Source organism: Hydra vulgaris, chromosome 09 (assembly GCF_038396675.1).
Source record: "Hydra vulgaris chromosome 09, alternate assembly HydraT2T_AEP".
NCBI classification, from domain to species: domain Eukaryota; kingdom Metazoa; phylum Cnidaria; class Hydrozoa; order Anthoathecata; family Hydridae; genus Hydra; species Hydra vulgaris.
In genome coordinates this window covers 41,772,383-41,790,598 of record NC_088928.1, presented here as the reverse complement: position 1 = coordinate 41,790,598, position 18,216 = coordinate 41,772,383, and the positions used below count along the sequence as shown (strand labels likewise).

The window sequence follows — 18,216 nt, the reverse complement described above, 5'->3', positions numbered from 1 at the left end:
ATCAATTAAAGAGCACGTATTTTCTAGAGCCACACTATATACGTATATTATACAAAGTATATTATACAAATTCATTTCTTTGTTTCAAAAATATGTGTTTTATAATCGTAGAGTTTGTCATTCTTTAAATATTTCAACAAAAAATATGAAATAATTAAGACCCACAACCGAAAAATACACATATTTTGTTCAAATTTTTAAAGTCAATTTAAGAGTCGCACATTTTTTTAAAAAAGCAATAAAACGCCTAAGTTGTAAATATTACTTTTACTTAGATTAATTTTGTGAAACAACAAAAATTAGATGTTTTCCAAGTTATCTTGTCTTTTTAGCTTGTGTATAACATATTACTAGCTTTTTACGATGTATAATAACAAAATACAAAGAATAAAGTATTTTTTAGATTAACAAGATTTGTTGTGTATAATTTTTGTAGAGTATTTTAAAGAAAAAAATATTTTTTATTTGTAAAGATTCCATACAAAGACAATTTTAGGGGGAGAGTGTGTGGGGTGTTGGGCGGTGTTCTACCACCACAAAGAAGGTGATTTTTAAGTTATAGTCGTTTTTTGTTATAGATTAAACAGTTTTAGAAAATTTTGAAAACAAGTGATTGTAGTTGCTGCTTAAAGTTATAATTAAAAAACTCAACAAAATACCAAAAAAGTGTTTTTCAAAGGGGGCTTTCTAAAATATTTATAACCTACTTCACAATATTTTAACATAAAATTGTCCATAACAACTGTCTATATAAGACATAAAATTTTACCAATTAATTATAAAATAATTTTTTTGTGAAAATTTCTAAACTTTCAGGAAATATATATATATTTTTAAATAGATATATTTTAAACAATTTTTTTTTAACAATTTAAAATTTTTTTTTTTTTTCAGAGGCAATAATTTTTTAAAGGCACAACTAAACAGGGCACCATCATTTTTTTCTCGGGGGGCTCTGGCCCCCCCGGGCCCCCCGGTTCCGAGGCCCATGATATATATATATATATATATATATATATATATATATATATATATATATATATATATATACACATATTTATATATATATATATACATATTTATATATATATATATATATATATATATATATATATATATATATATATATATATATATATATATATATATACATATATATATTAAAATAATTTAAATGAAAAAATGCAACTTTATAATAGAACTTAAGGTTTCATGCCATTCGGCAATCATCAGCAATATTATTAAAATATAAAATATACACCGTTATAAAAAATACAATTTTAGCGTTGCAACGGCATCAGACGTCAAGTATGCATGATCCGATATTTGCTAATCACCGGAATCAAAGTAAGTTAGTAAAAAATTTTTCCTATGCCTACAAGCAGAAACCAATTCACTTTTGTCGTTAAGTAGTAAACGACTATCAAAAGTCATAATAAAATATTTTTTATTGATGCAAAGGTTACACTTTTATGTAGATGGGTTATAAGATTGGCATCTTTTTATTATGTTTCACTTAACTATAGGCATGTTGCCTGCGTCTTTTTGTTTCTATATTTCCTTGGAAAGTTCTGTATCATTCCTAGTCCTGGTTGCATTAAATGATTTAAGGTAGTTTGCAAGTCTGAACTTTAATGCGTTTTCACTAATACCGTTGTGAGATTTTTCCGTAAGACTGGGATTAGGTGATGCTAAAGTGGCATTATATTTATAATACCAATGTCTATGAAAAAATTACATTTTTTGATGGGCATTAGTTATTTAACGGGCATGTTGCTTTAATACAGTTGCAATTTATATCATTAGCGGTGAGTTTGTTGCGCAAAACTTGTTGGTTGTGTGAATTAATAATTGATCGAATATTTGGCAAGCAGTTGTAACTAGTTTTTATTGTGTTTCTGTTGAAAATTTTATGGAGCTTATGATGTAATGGAAAATGCGAGTCAATTAAGTTTAAGAAAAGGTGTCCAATTTTTGTTACATTTTTACTGAAAGGAGGATTAAGCCATATAATATTTCTTTTCGTTTATAAGTATTAGAAGGATTTAAATTTGAATGATATTGGAAAATTGGTGTGAAATCCAGACTTTTTCAATACGTCTTTATAAATAGGAGCAGTCTTTTGGAAGATTTTTTCGCTTGAAGAATTGGAAGATAATCTATGTTCAATTGAGGTTTTTTTTAAAGTGCTTGGTGGATGGTTGGAACTAGCATGGATATAATTTAGCGTACTATCAGGTTTATGATAAGGTTAAAAAGTGTAGTTATTAAGATTAAATGTAACATCAATGTAATTCACAATTTTCATATTAGATTGAACGGAAATACTGAGGTTGTTTTGTTTAAATATTTGAGTAAAATGCTTCTTAATTTTTTCCACTTTTGGACCGCTTGCGTTTTTAAACACGGCTAAGCCACCGTCTCTATATTATACACCGTATCTATCACCGTATATACACCGTATCTATCACCGTCTTATATTATTATATTATATTCTTATATTATTATATACACAGTATCTGTCACCGTCTCAAAACCGGATTTTTTATAAAATTACGAAATCTGAAAGAGAAGAAAAATACCAACTAACTCTACACCTCCGCTCCATCAAATGCACCCATGTTAACATCAAACAAACCGCTCGATTTTTTAATCCAAACGTGGTCATTGGTAAATAATAATGACTTACGCGCGTGGAGAATTAAAGATTTATGATCAGCATCAATGGAAATGTATTGTTCTACAATGTTTATGGAGTCGATTAGTAGCTTTTCATTATTAGAATGGTAGAAGTCAACGATATCAAAAATAAGGAATTTATAAAAATGTTTGTTATTGATGTTTTTGAACCAATTTTTTATATTTTGTGTACTATTCCACTGATTTAATTGCAAAATATTTCTTAGGTTGGCGTTAATATCTGATAAAATGTGTTTACTTATTCTACCAACTTCATTCTTAGCTGGGTTAGTTAGACAAACAGAAGATTTATTTAAAAAAAATTAGGTTTATGGTCTTTTAATGTAATGAAACAGTTGGAAGAATTGTTTATATTGATTTTGTTAAAAACATCATGATTCCTCAAAATAGTTTTTGCTTCTTTATTAATGTGATCTTTTATTATAGGGTTGGTTTTTTTATAATTAGATGTAGTAGCGTTCATTAACAACTTATTATATTCGTCTTTTGATAATTTACATAAATTTGATGTTTTATCTGCGTAAGTGTAAGTATACGTTGATTTTCGAATAGAAAAAATGTCTTTTTTTAATTTATCTAGAAGGCGCATTAAGCCATCCGAAACTGTTAATTTTTCATATATTTTGAATTGCATTCAAACGCACGCATATCTTTAATCTGTTGTGGACATTGTGATGTGCCCTATATAATATCAAATTTTAAATTTTTTTTCTCTTAAAGGGTATCTATTTTTAGAATAGTAGTCTTATCACCTTAGAAAAAGTGTAAGACTAATATTCTAAAAAAACTAAAAAAGCTTTATGGTTTAAACCTGAATAACGCCCTTCACCGCCCCCTCCTCCCCTAATTTATTAGAGTCCGGATCTACCGAATCAAAATATCGCCCCTCTTTTCCTTCCTGAATGGTCTTAATCCACCGAATGAAAAAAAATCTAAAACTTGCCTCCCTCTTTACTAGATGGTCTAGATCCGCCCCTAGCAACTCGTCATCATTTCCCCTCATCTGGTGAAATAAACCTGAAAAAAATTTATGCAACTAACTTTAGAAATAAAAATGCGCACTTACTTTAGAAAAAAATGAAAATTTATCACTAGATTTGAAACTCTATTATCGAAATACCATATGTCCACGACGTTTTGAACGAGTCTGTATTATTTATCACCTCTTTATATAAAATGTATTTTTTTTTTTTAATCTTTTGGCCGCACATTCTGGATGAATTTACAACCTTTTTTGTATTATAAAGTCTACTGAGCTCTTAAGGTATGCAAATAATAATAACTCTTCATTTGTTAGACTCCGTTTACTGTTTTCATTTTAGCTTACGTTTGTAAACACTATATCTTGTAGCACCATCAAATCCAACCTTGCATCTAAACGTCAGTTTAGTCAGTCCTTTAAGGAACTTAAGCAAATTTGCTTTGTAATTAGTACAGGAGTTTGCATATCACACAGTCTTTTAAAAGTGAGTTTTAGATGACCTTTTAGCGGTATTTGTACTGAAAAGTCATCAATGTGAATGTTCTTGAATGGGCATTTAGATTTTGAAGATCTTATACCATTATATAAAGGATATATGTAGCAGCCATTTTTTTCAGCACCATTTCTTAGAAGCTTGTACTTTGATTTTGATATACCATCATCAATAATTAAAACAAAAGCTTCATCAGATGAATATTTATTAGCAGCTTCAGAGGGGTTTTTATTTCAAATTACAGATATTTTTACTTTTTTTAGTTTCAATTTTGTTGCATGAAGTAATTTAGGGCTAGATAAAATATAAATAGCATTGTTAAGCTTATTTTTTCTGTTCTGCTTTTTTAAAAACGCAACGTGGTTTCCCAACTGTATATACTGATAATGTAGCATTTAATGTACTGTAAGTATATTGAAAATCTTCAGCTTTCCAATTTTCATTACTTCTCTCAAAAATCAGTATTACCGTTGTTTGCAACTATCCACTATTTACAATATACTTTTATAACATTTTTCGCTCAGAATCTTCTAGTTTAATATCTTCAAAAACTAGAAAAATTACATTCAATGAAAAGAATGGAATATCATAAGGAATTAATTTATTTTGTCGAATATAAAAAAAACAACAACATGTATTATTGTTTTACGGAAAAAAAAGGTTGATTTCAAGCAAATAACATAAAGTAATAAATTATTATTTCAAAATGTTAAAGAAACCCAAAAGGGGAAATTAAAGACAATGCATATAGTTCAAAAAGATTGGATTCATACTTAATATAGGTTCTCGTAGTTTCCCTAAATTATGTGACACTTTTTGTACAAAATAATAGTATTAGATGTTAAAAATTTACCTAGTTATTTTAAAGCTAGATAATAACTATATTGTAAAAGCTGATCTTTATTATATATTTTTTTCGTAAAGCCATACTGTTAAACAGTTTAAATATATAAACTAATTGCGTATGCACATAAAATTTTAAAAGTTACTGATTACTATGCATAAAAATTAAAAAGTCTTAAGCAAGACAACGCTTTTTGAAAAAAAAAAATTTATTATACATAAAACCACAACAAACTTTTGTGGTTTTAAAAGATACTATTATACTCAAAACAAAATTGAAAATAGTAAAATAGAGTAAGTATTGTTTTTAAGATTTAAACAAGGATTTAAACAGGATTTAAACCATCGCGTGTACTTCGGAAGAGTAGCAAGGTATCCACTTCGGTCACTAAGACAACTGTCAATTCTTAACACTTAAACATTTAAAAAACAAAAGATGGAATCCAATGAATAACTTAATATTTTGTTAAGCTGTTGTTATCGACCACCAGACAGGGTAAGTGAAAACTTAAGCATTTTTTTTTCAACAAAATCTTTGTAAGAAAAGAATAGAAGGAAAAAAAAAAAAATTTCTATTATTTCTAATATGAACTGTTTTCTCTATAACAACTTCAAAATTAAAAATTTCTAAGAATCAATTTTTGAAGCAGGAGCTGTACCCTTGATCAATCGCCCTAATAGAGTAACCGTATACTCAGCGACTCTGCTAGATAACATCATCACAACAGATATCTTTAACAATGATATTCAAAAAGGAATTCTAAAAACAGATATATTTGACCATTTTCTAATTTTCTTAGCAATTCAATCAGGCTCTAAAAAAAAATTTGGGCACAACAAAAAAAGAAAATACGTATCTTTGACCACACTAATGTAGAACAGTTTAAAAAAACAATTAGCGTTATTGCATTGGAAGCAAATAGACTTAAGCAGCAATGCAAACATTAATATTTTTTAAAACATTTTCTTCCATTTATGATGCTAACTTTCCAATTTGTGAAAAGACTTTAAGCCAAAAAAACTTAAATTCCCCTTGGATTGCCAAGGGTTTTAAAAAATTGTCTAAAGAAAAACAAAAACTATACATAAAATATTTAAAAACAAAATTAACCGCGGCTAAAAAATCATACAAAGATTACAAATACTTGTCTGACAAAGTTCGGAGTTTGAAAAAGCTTACAAATTTCTTAAAAAAAAACAAAGCAGTGGGAGCTGATAAAATTAATGGAAACATTATAGAGTGTTATAAACAGTTAAAAGTTGTTCTATTTAAAGTTTTTAAAGCATATATTGATCAAGGAGTTTTTCATTATCGATTAAAAATTGTCAAAAATATTCCAATTTTTAAAGGTGACAGAACTAATATTAGTAATTACCGCCCCATCTCCGTCTTTTCTACCTTCTCAAAAATTTTAGATAAAATCATGTACAATAGAATGTTCAATTATTTCAATAATATAATACACATAAATCAATTTGGTTTTAAAAAAAATAACTCAACTGAACATGCAATTATTCAGTTTGTACGCAAAATCTTTAACTCTTTTGAAAATTCTCAACTCACGTTAGAAAAAAAGAGTAATAAAATTTTTAGGTGTTTATTTACATATTTATACAATATATAATGAAATTTTATGATACAATGTTTATATTTATATTATAATATTTTTTTCTTTTTTTCTGGTATTGTAATAAGTGTTGTTTTAAAAAAAAGGTTCTGGCGATAAAATCATCCTGGAGATCATTCTGGCTGATCTGAATGATCTGGAGATCATCCTGGATCATTCTGGCGATAAGATCATTAGGATCTTCTATCAGAAACCTTTGTTTGTATTTAATTTTATATATATATATTTTTTGCTATCTAGACATTGAATTTGTAAGTCTACAGATTTTACATGTTGTAAAGGATTCTATTATGTAATACAAACACACACACATACACACAAAAAAAGTTCACTTTAATATGCTGTTACCTAACCACTTCGGCAAATAAGGCGGTATTGTTCGAGGAAAAAATTTAGCACTATTTAATAAACAAAAGACTTTATAAAATGGCACATAAATGTTATAAATCAAATATAAGGAAATGTTGCCGCAATTCAATAATAGAAAACTGTAAAACTTGACATATGTTTAACCATTACATAGTTTAAAGTTTACTTAAGTTATATATTTGCATACACTTTTGTTCACAATTCCTGATACAAAAAGTGCTGCGACTTGTCATTACTACTTGCCATTAACTCGGGTGTAATGGCTTCCGTGTCAAACACTCACAAATGAGCAACGGCAGCTTGAAATCATGGGAGTATATAACAGGTGGAAGTTCATCAAGCTGGAAACATTAAAGCAATTTTAATTCGTTTCGGGAGTATGCTTGTAATCGGCAATAAAAAAAACAACATATTTCACAGGACAAAAAATAACTAAGTTCACTGAAATGATTTTTATTAAAACAATAAAAAAAGAATTATTTTAGGATTATGGTAGATAGTTTTAACAATCAGTAATTCCATTCATTCTTGTAATACTCCATTCATTTAGTATGAAGTTTTTGAAAAAAGTTGTTAATTGCCGTTTCGTTGCGCCATTTTTAATGTTTAAGCTTGAATATTAATGGCGAGCCGTCAAAATATTATATTTTAAAATTATTATAAACGTACCTATTTGCGTCAGCGTATAAAGATTAAGCGTTTAAGTACAGTCTTGATGTCATTTTCTTTTTGTTTACGAAACAAAAGGTTACAAACATGGTCCCGAAACATTTCAATGCGATTGAACTTCCATCTGTTTTATACTTCGATGATAAAAGTCAGTATTAAAATATTATCATCAATTTAGACTACTTTTATACTAATACATTAATTAGGTGACCTAATTAATAGTATAATTTGCACATTCTAACATCTAGTGCAATATCTGTCCGCTTTCTCTGTTGTCTTTCTAACTTGAATTTTTCTGACATTAACTCTAATCCTTTCGTTCTTGTCAAAATCACTTATTCTTGGTCTGCGAAGCGGGTTATGATGCCCTTTAGTGAGCTGAACTCGTCTTTGCGGGCATTGATAATGTGTCTCTGTATGGCAACTAGCCGCAGGAGGATAAACCACTATACCAATATGAGCCCATCTGCAAAAAGGCTAAAAAATTGGTTTTGAGAAAACGGTTTTCTCAGAAAATGAGAAGTTCAGTTTTGAGAAAACTAAACTTCTCATTTTCTATTTATAGGACAAAAAAAAATTTTTAATTGGTAAAATATTTAAATAGATTATTGATTTTAGTATATAGATTGTGAAAATAGAATTAACTCAAAAAATTTATTTTTTGTCTTAGCACGTTTTACAGATAGTCTCCTCGTTGATTGTTCTTTCTGTGGCTTAATTACATTTTTATTAGGCCACAGTAAGAAAAATCAAATCAAAGAATAATCAAATTAAAAAGTTTCTGTGGCTTAATTACTTTTTAATTAAGCCACAGAAACTTTTTAATTTGATTATTCTTTGATTTGATTTTCAATTTTTACACAGCTGATTAATTTTACACATTCTTTTTTTTTTAACTGCATTTAGGTGCCCTAAGAAGTCCTTACGGTCTTATCAGAGAGCATCGCGGATTAGCATTTAATATAAAAACTCACGCCTCCTTCCTAACCGGTGTCGCTAAACTTGTCTAGAGGTGTGGTTTGAACCACGGATTCTTTGTTTCTGAGGCAAGCGCGCTACCATTGCACCACGGCTGTTCTTTTCCTAATTGCTTAAGTAAAATTGTATAAAAATGAGTAGTTTTTTATTAGTCAAATAAAATTTTTATAATTACGTATAAGTTTTATTAGTTTGTTTTTGACTTTGCGTAAACTCTGTTACTCTGAGTTGAGTATCTGCATTGTTTGTCAGTCTGCTGACTGAGTTTTTCCGTAAATTTAAAAGGAAAATTTGAAATACGGAAACCGTGAAATTTACGGAAGAAATGTTGTCTCTTTGCCTGACTTTCTCTCTAACCTTGAAAAACTATGTACGGAAATCGTGAATTTTACAGACAAAGTTCAGTTTCTTTTTTGAAAGATTATCTCCGTTAATTTTTACGGAAAATAGAAACTACGGAAACCGTTAATTTTTATGGAGAAAGTGCTGTTATTTTGCAGCCTGACATTCTCCGTTAAATCTACGGCGATTTTTTTAACAGGGTAGCCATGTAACTAACGCTGTACCGATATTTTTTATTAAATATTACTTCAAGTGATTTTGACTGTACTTTTACCAGTGCATCTCTTGCTAATCTTGTCATTTCCAGTAATTCTTCTTTTATTGGCAACGCATTTATTGTTACTTCGAAAATCTTTAGTTTGCAATAACATTATATAATACCTCATACTATACAAAATTTGTTTTTCAAAACCAAACCTTGTTTGCCTATTCTTATTATCTAACTTTCTGCACCAAGTACACATTTGAAAATATTATATTTGAAGGCCATATTTTATTTCATAACATATATTCGCCAATAAAAACACTTGTAGCATATGAACCACTCTATATAATTTGATAAGAACTGGTGCAAATGTAGCCTATAGCCACACCAAACTCTTGACAAAATTTCAGTCTAATAGGTTATCTGGTTTAGGATTTATGGTAGTTTTAGTTTAAATTTAAGTTTTGCTACTTATACCTCAAAGCGTTACCGATGGCAACTCCTCTATTTCTAAATAAAAAACAGCATTTCTAAAAAAAGAGCTTACATTTCTCAAACAAAAGGTCCTCATTAATGCATAGCGTGAACATATCAACATTTTCCAAGGTATAAACTACATCCAAAATGCTAAAAAAAGTGCAAAAACAAAAAAGCAGACCTCTTAAATTTTTTTGTATTGACTCTTGAAATCATCTTAAATACATTTACTTTCAAAATTTAGTGAACAAATAACTACTTAAACCCTATTTTTTATATTGTATTACCAAAAAAAATGGTATCTGATTACATTTTAAGACTTGTTTTTTGATTTTCTCCACAAAATATTTAATAATAAATAGCTCAATGTACTCTTTTTATACAAGTACTCTATAATACTGTTTTTAAAGATGGTGAAAATGTTCATTATAAGCCGTATGCTATGAATTTCAGCTGAACAATCTCTAATAACTCAAACTAAATCTCTAATAACTCAAACTAAGCAGTTCTTTAAAGATGCTTATTTTTTACATCAATTATGCAGCGCAACAATCTTTGTTTGCACTCTGGGTGAATATTGTGTCGCATATACTTCGACCAATGTTGATAAAAATCTTGATGAGAAGTTTCGACAGTTTGTTCACTATATGGCCCCAAGGGGGATCCTTTGTGACTGATAAAATCCTTGATGCGGTAGAAGACAGCATGAATATTAGGTGTTACGCTTCTATCCAAGCAGTTTTAAGGATCTTGAAAAGATGGTTGACAACCTTTAAGAGAAGATGCAATTCCATCGGGGGGATGATTTCCAAAATCAGAACATTGACAGGCCCGCAAAAGATTGGCTTTTAAATGACATTGCCGAACAACTTTGCATTAGCAACAACCCCGCAAGATAGCTGAAAAGACTCGAGGCTTAAGTTGATTGAGCCCAGTGTTCGCAACTTTCCAGATTTGGCAAGACACTTAGATTTGACATCACACCATGCGCAAGGGTGCGTACTTGAATGGGTTTGAAGACCACAAATTATATTTGCAACTTTTATATTACAAGCTAAAATTAGTTTGACTCCATTTGCATTAATCAATGACCAGATTTGTTCAATATTGGAGTGTGTTTCTGGCAAAATTTCTCATACCTCAACAAGAATTTGTCTCTTGACTCCAGGGTCAGAGTGAGAGGTTGTTGTTGTCGCGGTGAGCTGGTTTCATCTCATAACGCAGTATTCCACCATCGATTCCGAGCTTAAAAAAATAGCCACCAGAAATTTTGCTGCGATTTCTTTACCTGCAGTGAAATAAAAATCACGGACGGAAAAAGAGATTCTGGTACAGTTCGGGTTGTTGCTCACTGCAATGATTTATCAAATCTTGTGAAACATGTTACTCTGTCCCGCAAAATTTCTGGTGGCTATTTAATTAATAATCTGGTGGCTATTTAATGGTGGTACCATTAATAAATGGTGCAAGCGTAACACCTAAAATTCACGCTGTCTTCTACCACATACAGGATTTCATCAGTCACAATGGATCCGCCTTGGGGCCCTATGGTGATCAAACTGTCGAAACTTCTCATCAAGATTTTTATCAACATTGGTCGAGATATAAGCGACACAATAATCATCCCGAGTACAAACAAAGATTGTTGCATTGTTAGGCTGAAGTTTTGTCAAGAGTTTGGTGTGGCTGTAGGCTACATTTGCACCAATTTTTATTAAATTGTATAGAGTGGTTTATATGCTACAAGTATTTTTATTGGCGCACTATGAAGTCAAAATTTCACTTAATTTGAACATTCAAATTAAATTTTTTTCCACGGATCTCCCATATAAACGTTTGAATCTTTATGTTTTTAAGATTTAAAATCTTAAACGTTGTATATTTAAAGCCTTTTGCCTTTTTTATTTGCAAAGAGTTAAAATATAAACTATTTACCCAGCCGGTTTTTAGTCCTAAAAAAAACGTCTTTTAAACGTTCATAAGACGTCTTTTTAGGACTTTTTATGGAACCCCTAAAAAGATTGCTTGCGGCCCTCCTCTTCATAGCCATTCCCCACCACCACCACCACCACCTCCTAGTTTAAACAAGTTGTATACGACAACCGTATTAAATATTTTTAATATCTTTTTTATACAATGTATGTACTCCACCCAACAAGTTTTGACAAATAAAGTATCATTTCACTGATTCCATTACACTGATCCCCTAAGATTGAAAGTGGGTTATAGGGTTATAATAAAGTATATATATATATATATATATATATATATATATATATATATATATATATATATATATATATATATATATATATATATATATATATATATATGTAAATTATGTTAGTGTATTTTACAAATAGAGTGCTCAATGTCCTTAAAGAACAGAGCAATAATAAATTAGTAAAAGACATTCATCTAACTTTTTTCTTCAACTTGAAGTTTCACCATTGCTGGATCATATTCAAATTTATCAATTATGAATATGTCAAATATTAAAGTTTAATATATATATATATATATATATATATATATATATATATATATATATATATATATATATATATATATATATATATATATATATTTATATATATATATATATAAATTATGTTAGTGTATTCTACAAACAGAGTGCTCAATGTTCTAAAAGAACAGAGCAATATTAGGATGAATTTGGACTGGTCATTTGTTTTTATAATTTTTTAAAATTAAAAAAAATTTTTTTTTTTAAATTTTTTAAATTTTAACTGGTCTATCCTAAAAACTGCGCCTGCCTATAACAACAATTCCAAAAAATGTATACTATGTTTACAAGAAAAATTTGAAATTATTACTCATATTTACTGAATAAAAAACCAGAATTAATTTCTCAATGCAGACATGAAAATAAGTTCTTTTTAAAAAATTATAAAAAAAAAAAGACCAGTCCAAATTTATCTTAATTCTAAGGAATTCTTTTCATGATTTTTTAATTATCTAATGTAGTTGATGGTTGCAAAATACTTCAGTTGCAACTTCATGGTTGCAAAATACTACAGTTATTACATAATTAATTATAACAATTCCCAACTTCCTGTGAAATAATTTTTCTATAATTTGATAATTTTTTTATGTTTAGACATTATTCCTGATGAACCTACTGATGGTGAAACACAGTGTTGAAGTAACCAAAAATTAGATAAGTGTTTTTACTAATTTATATATACACATATATATATATATATATATATATATATATATATATATATATATATATATATATATATATATATATATATATATATATATATGTATATATATATATATATATATATATATATATATATATGTATATATATATATATATATTAAACTTTAATATTTGACATATTCATAATTGATTATGTTTTTCCGCAAGTTAGAGGATATAACCTACACTGCTCATCATTTAAATTTTGAACCCTTCTTCTTTCATATACATGATGTCAGAGAGGATGGATAAATGGAACCCACCTTAATCATTGAATAGAATATGTTGCATAATGTTATTTCATAAAATCACCATTATGCAAGTTAAATCCATTGCAGACAATTTGATTACGTTTGTACAACAGAATTCCTCAAAGATCTTCAAGAAAAAATGTTGAAGAACTCTGGCATTGGAATTCAGGGTTTTTCAGGTAAAATGAATGTTTCATCTTCCACTATGTACATACACTCGATGAAGACCTTTGCCACTACTCACACAAGCGCCACAAAGGTCAGTTGCTCACAGAAAAGGCCTTGCAAATTGTTTGATAAAAGCGAAGAAATTTTTGAGCAAGGTGAAATATCCTGCTGAACCACAAACAACCTGCAGCCGTATTCACATCCCTCAGTTAAATCCTGCGATAAGCTATCTGCTGGTTAAAAGTTAATCGGCAGTTTTTAACGCCAGCAATAAAATAGACTTGTATTCTAATGTCTTCGTTTAATTAATCGCACACAGTGGGGCATAATAGCTTCAAAATTTGCGAATCAACGAAAATGAAAATGAGTATAATAGATTATTTTTTGGTAATTATGTATTATAGAAACTCTGTTCCATCTTATGGACTTGTTTTGGTCATCTTAGGAGTAATCGTAAACCCTACAGAACCTGCGCGAGTTATTTTTACTCTTGTTTTTACAGTGTTAAAGTCGCACGTTGTTAAAAGTTGCAAATTTGTTTAGGTATTTTGCAATTTTAGGTCTGTAGCTAAAGTTAATAATCATAAAATAATATTTGCTCGCTATATTATAAGGCCTTTGAAAAAATAGCATTTTAAATATTTCATTTTTGCCTTCATTTAACCAGGTAACAAAACCAGGTCATGAACATATAAAACAGTGACGCTATTTTCATAATTGCATAATTGAGTTTTGATAAATGTTTTTTTTTTTGCGTATAATATTTTTGAGAGACTTGAGGTATGCTTAAGTAAAAAGCTCTAGGAGGGTCAAAAACATGCTCAATGACTATTGCTTATAACATATACTAATATCAATACTTTTCAAAATCATATGCGTTCTTTTTTATCTTGTAAGCAAGACAAATAATATCTTATGTTATGATTCATATATATGAATGTATGTATGTATGTATATATATATATATATATATATATATATATATATATATATATATATATATATATATATATATATATATATATATATATATATATATATATATAAATATATATATGAATACATATATATATATATATACATATATATATATATGTATATATATATATATATATATATATATATATATATATATATATATATATATTATATATATATATATATATATATATATCACTGAAGCCAATTTTGGCCTACCGAGATGGCGCTTGTTGTAACTGTTTAGTGGGATAATCTAGCACTTCACTGGGTAATCGCAATCCCGTTAACATACTCATTTTAAAAGACAAATAAAACATTTAGCAATAATGCTTAGTTCATTTTCAAGCTAAAAATACATAAAGTAACTTTAAGAAAGTATGAGTTGTTAATTACAGATCTTTTGGTAGAAAATAAATAACCGATAACATGTTAATTATATCACGGTGTAGATTCATAAAATTCCGTAAAAACTATTAACCGTAAACAATAATATATATGTATATATATATATATATATATATATATATATATATTATATATATATATATATATATATATATATATATATATATACAAATATTATATGTGTAGTTATAACTAGTACTTATAACTACTAGTTATAACTATAATAACGTTATTATATATTATATAATAACGTTATTATGCATAATAATATTATGCATAATAACGTTATTATATAATATATAATAACGTTATTATAGTTATAACACAATCATTGTGCCATAATTTTAGCAGTATGCATACCATATTATTAATATGGTATGCATACTGCTAAAATTATGGCACAATGATTGTGTACTTGACTGTACATACATTGGCTATGTACTACATAATGGTAATGTTGTAAACACATTATAAACATATTTTTTATAGTATTTAAGTTCTTTTATAATAAAATAATAATAACATTAGATGTTGTCATTAAGAATAATAGTATTATTTATATAACTGTTTTTAATACTAATTTGAAAAACTTTGATATTATTAAATCAAAATTATATCTAGTGGTATAATACTATTTCTAGATATATTTCCAGTGTTAAAAATATGAAAATATTGAAGTGTGTCTAAATAAAAAACATTTGCATTAACTGTGATTTTATAAGCAGGAATTTTGTGTTTGTTTTCCAAACAATGTTTTCAGCATTTTTCTAAGTACTCTGACTGTTGTTGCATTGAGGAGGAAGGAAAATGGGAAAATGTTTTTTTCGAATTATTGGGGTAGTTTATATCAAAGAATACTACTCCATCTTCAACTTCTTTCCACCATACATTAATGCCTTCTACTAAATAGTCAGCTGATTTTTCTAAAAGTTTTTGATAATCATTGCTATTCTTTTCAATCCAAGTAAATGATATTTTTGTGTCATTAAATAGACTATGTAATGGTTGGTAGAATTTGTGAAGTATTGAAATGCCATCACATAACTTTTTTCCTTCCTTTAAATATTTTTTTGCTTGGTTGCGGATTATTGCATTAAAAATAACATTATCTGAATGATAATTAGAAGATGTTTTTGTAGACAGTTTCAAATTTTGAAACATTGCTTCTTCTTTTTCCACATTAGACGTACGACCTGCAAACAATCTTTACTGTAGTGGAGCATGGGATGTGATTGAGTGATAGTATGCACCAAAGAATTTTCGCTTGCTATTTTTTAGATTTGCTTCTAAATGTTCTTTTATAATTATTGCATGCACAAATGTGGTATTTATTAAACGAAGAATACTGTGTGTTGATCTAGATTCTTCTGGCATATAAAGGATGTTTTGTATTTCAAGTTAGTAAAAATTTAAAAACAAAGTGACCAACCTTGTAATGTTCTAGGAACAGTTAGTAACTATTAATAAACTTTTTAAATAGTTGGCAGCATTTTTTGCTTCAATGCCATTGAAAGAGCTTTTAATTATATTTTCTACAATTTTTTTTTATCTTTTTTTTCTACTAAATATGGCAATTCATCAAATATATTTTTAATATGGTTTGAAATATCATGCATTGGTTCATTATTTTAAATTTTATAGTGTAAAAGATTTAGTTGTGTTAAAGAAAAACCTGGTTTTTTAAAAAGAAGGGCAGGCAATCCTTGCACTCTATGCATTTCATTTGCCAATAGCTCCTTTAATTTTTTGACAGATGTATTTAATGGAAATTGAATATTTCTTTCATAAAGCTCTCGTTCAATCTGATTTTTTTTAGACATGAATATAATTTTGTTTTTCCTTGGTTTACTGCCAGCTGTGAGGTGTTACTTGCATTTATATGGTCTATACGATTTTTTAAGGAAGTGTATGGGAAGCTTAGTGATATAGATATATTATTAGAAAGATCTGCATGCATGTTACATGCCCAACAAAAATAATTACCACCCTTCTGATGACCAGCTTCCAGTTGTGCTGCTGGATTGTCACCTTTGAATATTCGTGCAACATCTAAAATAGGTGTTCCCTTGAATTCTAAGGGATCGCTCAATTGCAAAATGTCATTAATCCTGTCATCGCTATACAAAAGTTGCTGGTCATTGGAAGGACATCTACCAAGTATGTATAAATAAGGCTTTTCGATCTCTGATTGAACATTTATATTCTCTCCATACTTTTGTTTATATTCAAAGCTACTTAAAAATATGGCTGTATCATACATTACGCTAACAGTAACAAGAAAGTGAGTGTGATTAGATATACTGGAGCAATCATACCAAAACATTAAATTCCTTGTTCTTTCATAAGTTTTAAGTATATTTATCAGCTCTTTTTTAGTTAGGGTGTCATATTCATCTTTATATTCCTGAATTCAAGAGCATCAACAATTTGCCTTTGAGAAAGTGCTTCTAGTTCATTATCGTTTTGAACTTTCATAAAAATCTCATGGTCTTTGAACATATTTAGTCTTATATCTTTCAAGGAAATTTTTCTGCCTTCAATATGAACCTCTTTTTTTGTAATTGTTTGATTTTCAGATGATATAAATACTTTTTCATATCTTTGGGGTACAATCTTTTCCCCTGAATTATATGTTCCATCGTCTATTTTTTTTTGAGTTGCTGCTTTATTTTTTTATTAGTTGGTTCGCATGGCAAAGATATATCTCTGATGTATGGCATGTTTAACCTATAAATGAGTTTAAACATGAATGATTAATAAAATTTGTAAAGTTTAACTTATTAATGATAAGTGAAGGAAAGGTAGTAAATACCTCCGTTTTTTTCTTCTATACTGTATATTATTAATATTAGTGCCATCAGGGTATGTATTGTCTGACATTTTTCTTTTTAGATTTAGTCTTTTTAGATCACAGTTCATAGATTCTAAAAGTCTTTTCAGTACTTGGCCTCTGTTTGCGGGTGTAATACCTAAAAATTATTTTGTTTAAAATTCTTGTTTTTTATTGGTACTTAATACAGTTAAAATGGTAAAACTAGTTTTTTAGCATAATACATTTATTATTGGTTTATTATTTTTGTAAATATACTATATCGCAGACATTTAAAACTATTACCTTTTTTGTTTGTCACAGAAAATTTACGTGCTAGTTCAGAAAAGTTTATTATAACCATTAGGGTAGGATGAAATTACATCCAAACACTCAACTTGTTTCCAGGAATATTTCTCAACAGAACCGACAGGGTTTTTTGCTTTTTTCTCTCCCTAAATTAGTGGTAGAAAAAAAAAAACTTTGTATAAGCCTCACTATATGCACCTTTCAATCCTTAATCCTTCTCTGTAGTATGCTAGAAGGTATATAACATAACTACATAAGGAATGGCTAGTACTTCTCTGTACTTAGAACACATTTGTCATATGGATTGTTAAACGAGCTCTGTGAGTGTTTCCACATCTCGTAGGTTCCTTCTAGATGTGAATAGAGTTTTAAAGT

The 18,216-nt window shown here is 28.3% G+C and overlaps 1 protein-coding gene across 3 annotated transcripts in view; it reads right to left on the bottom strand.

Annotated features, from left to right (window-relative positions):
* The window catches only part of LOC136084796 (uncharacterized), a 74,669-nt gene that overhangs the window by 15,024 nt on the left and 41,429 nt on the right, over positions 1–18,216 (bottom strand). The gene's annotated exons all lie outside the window — the stretch shown is intronic.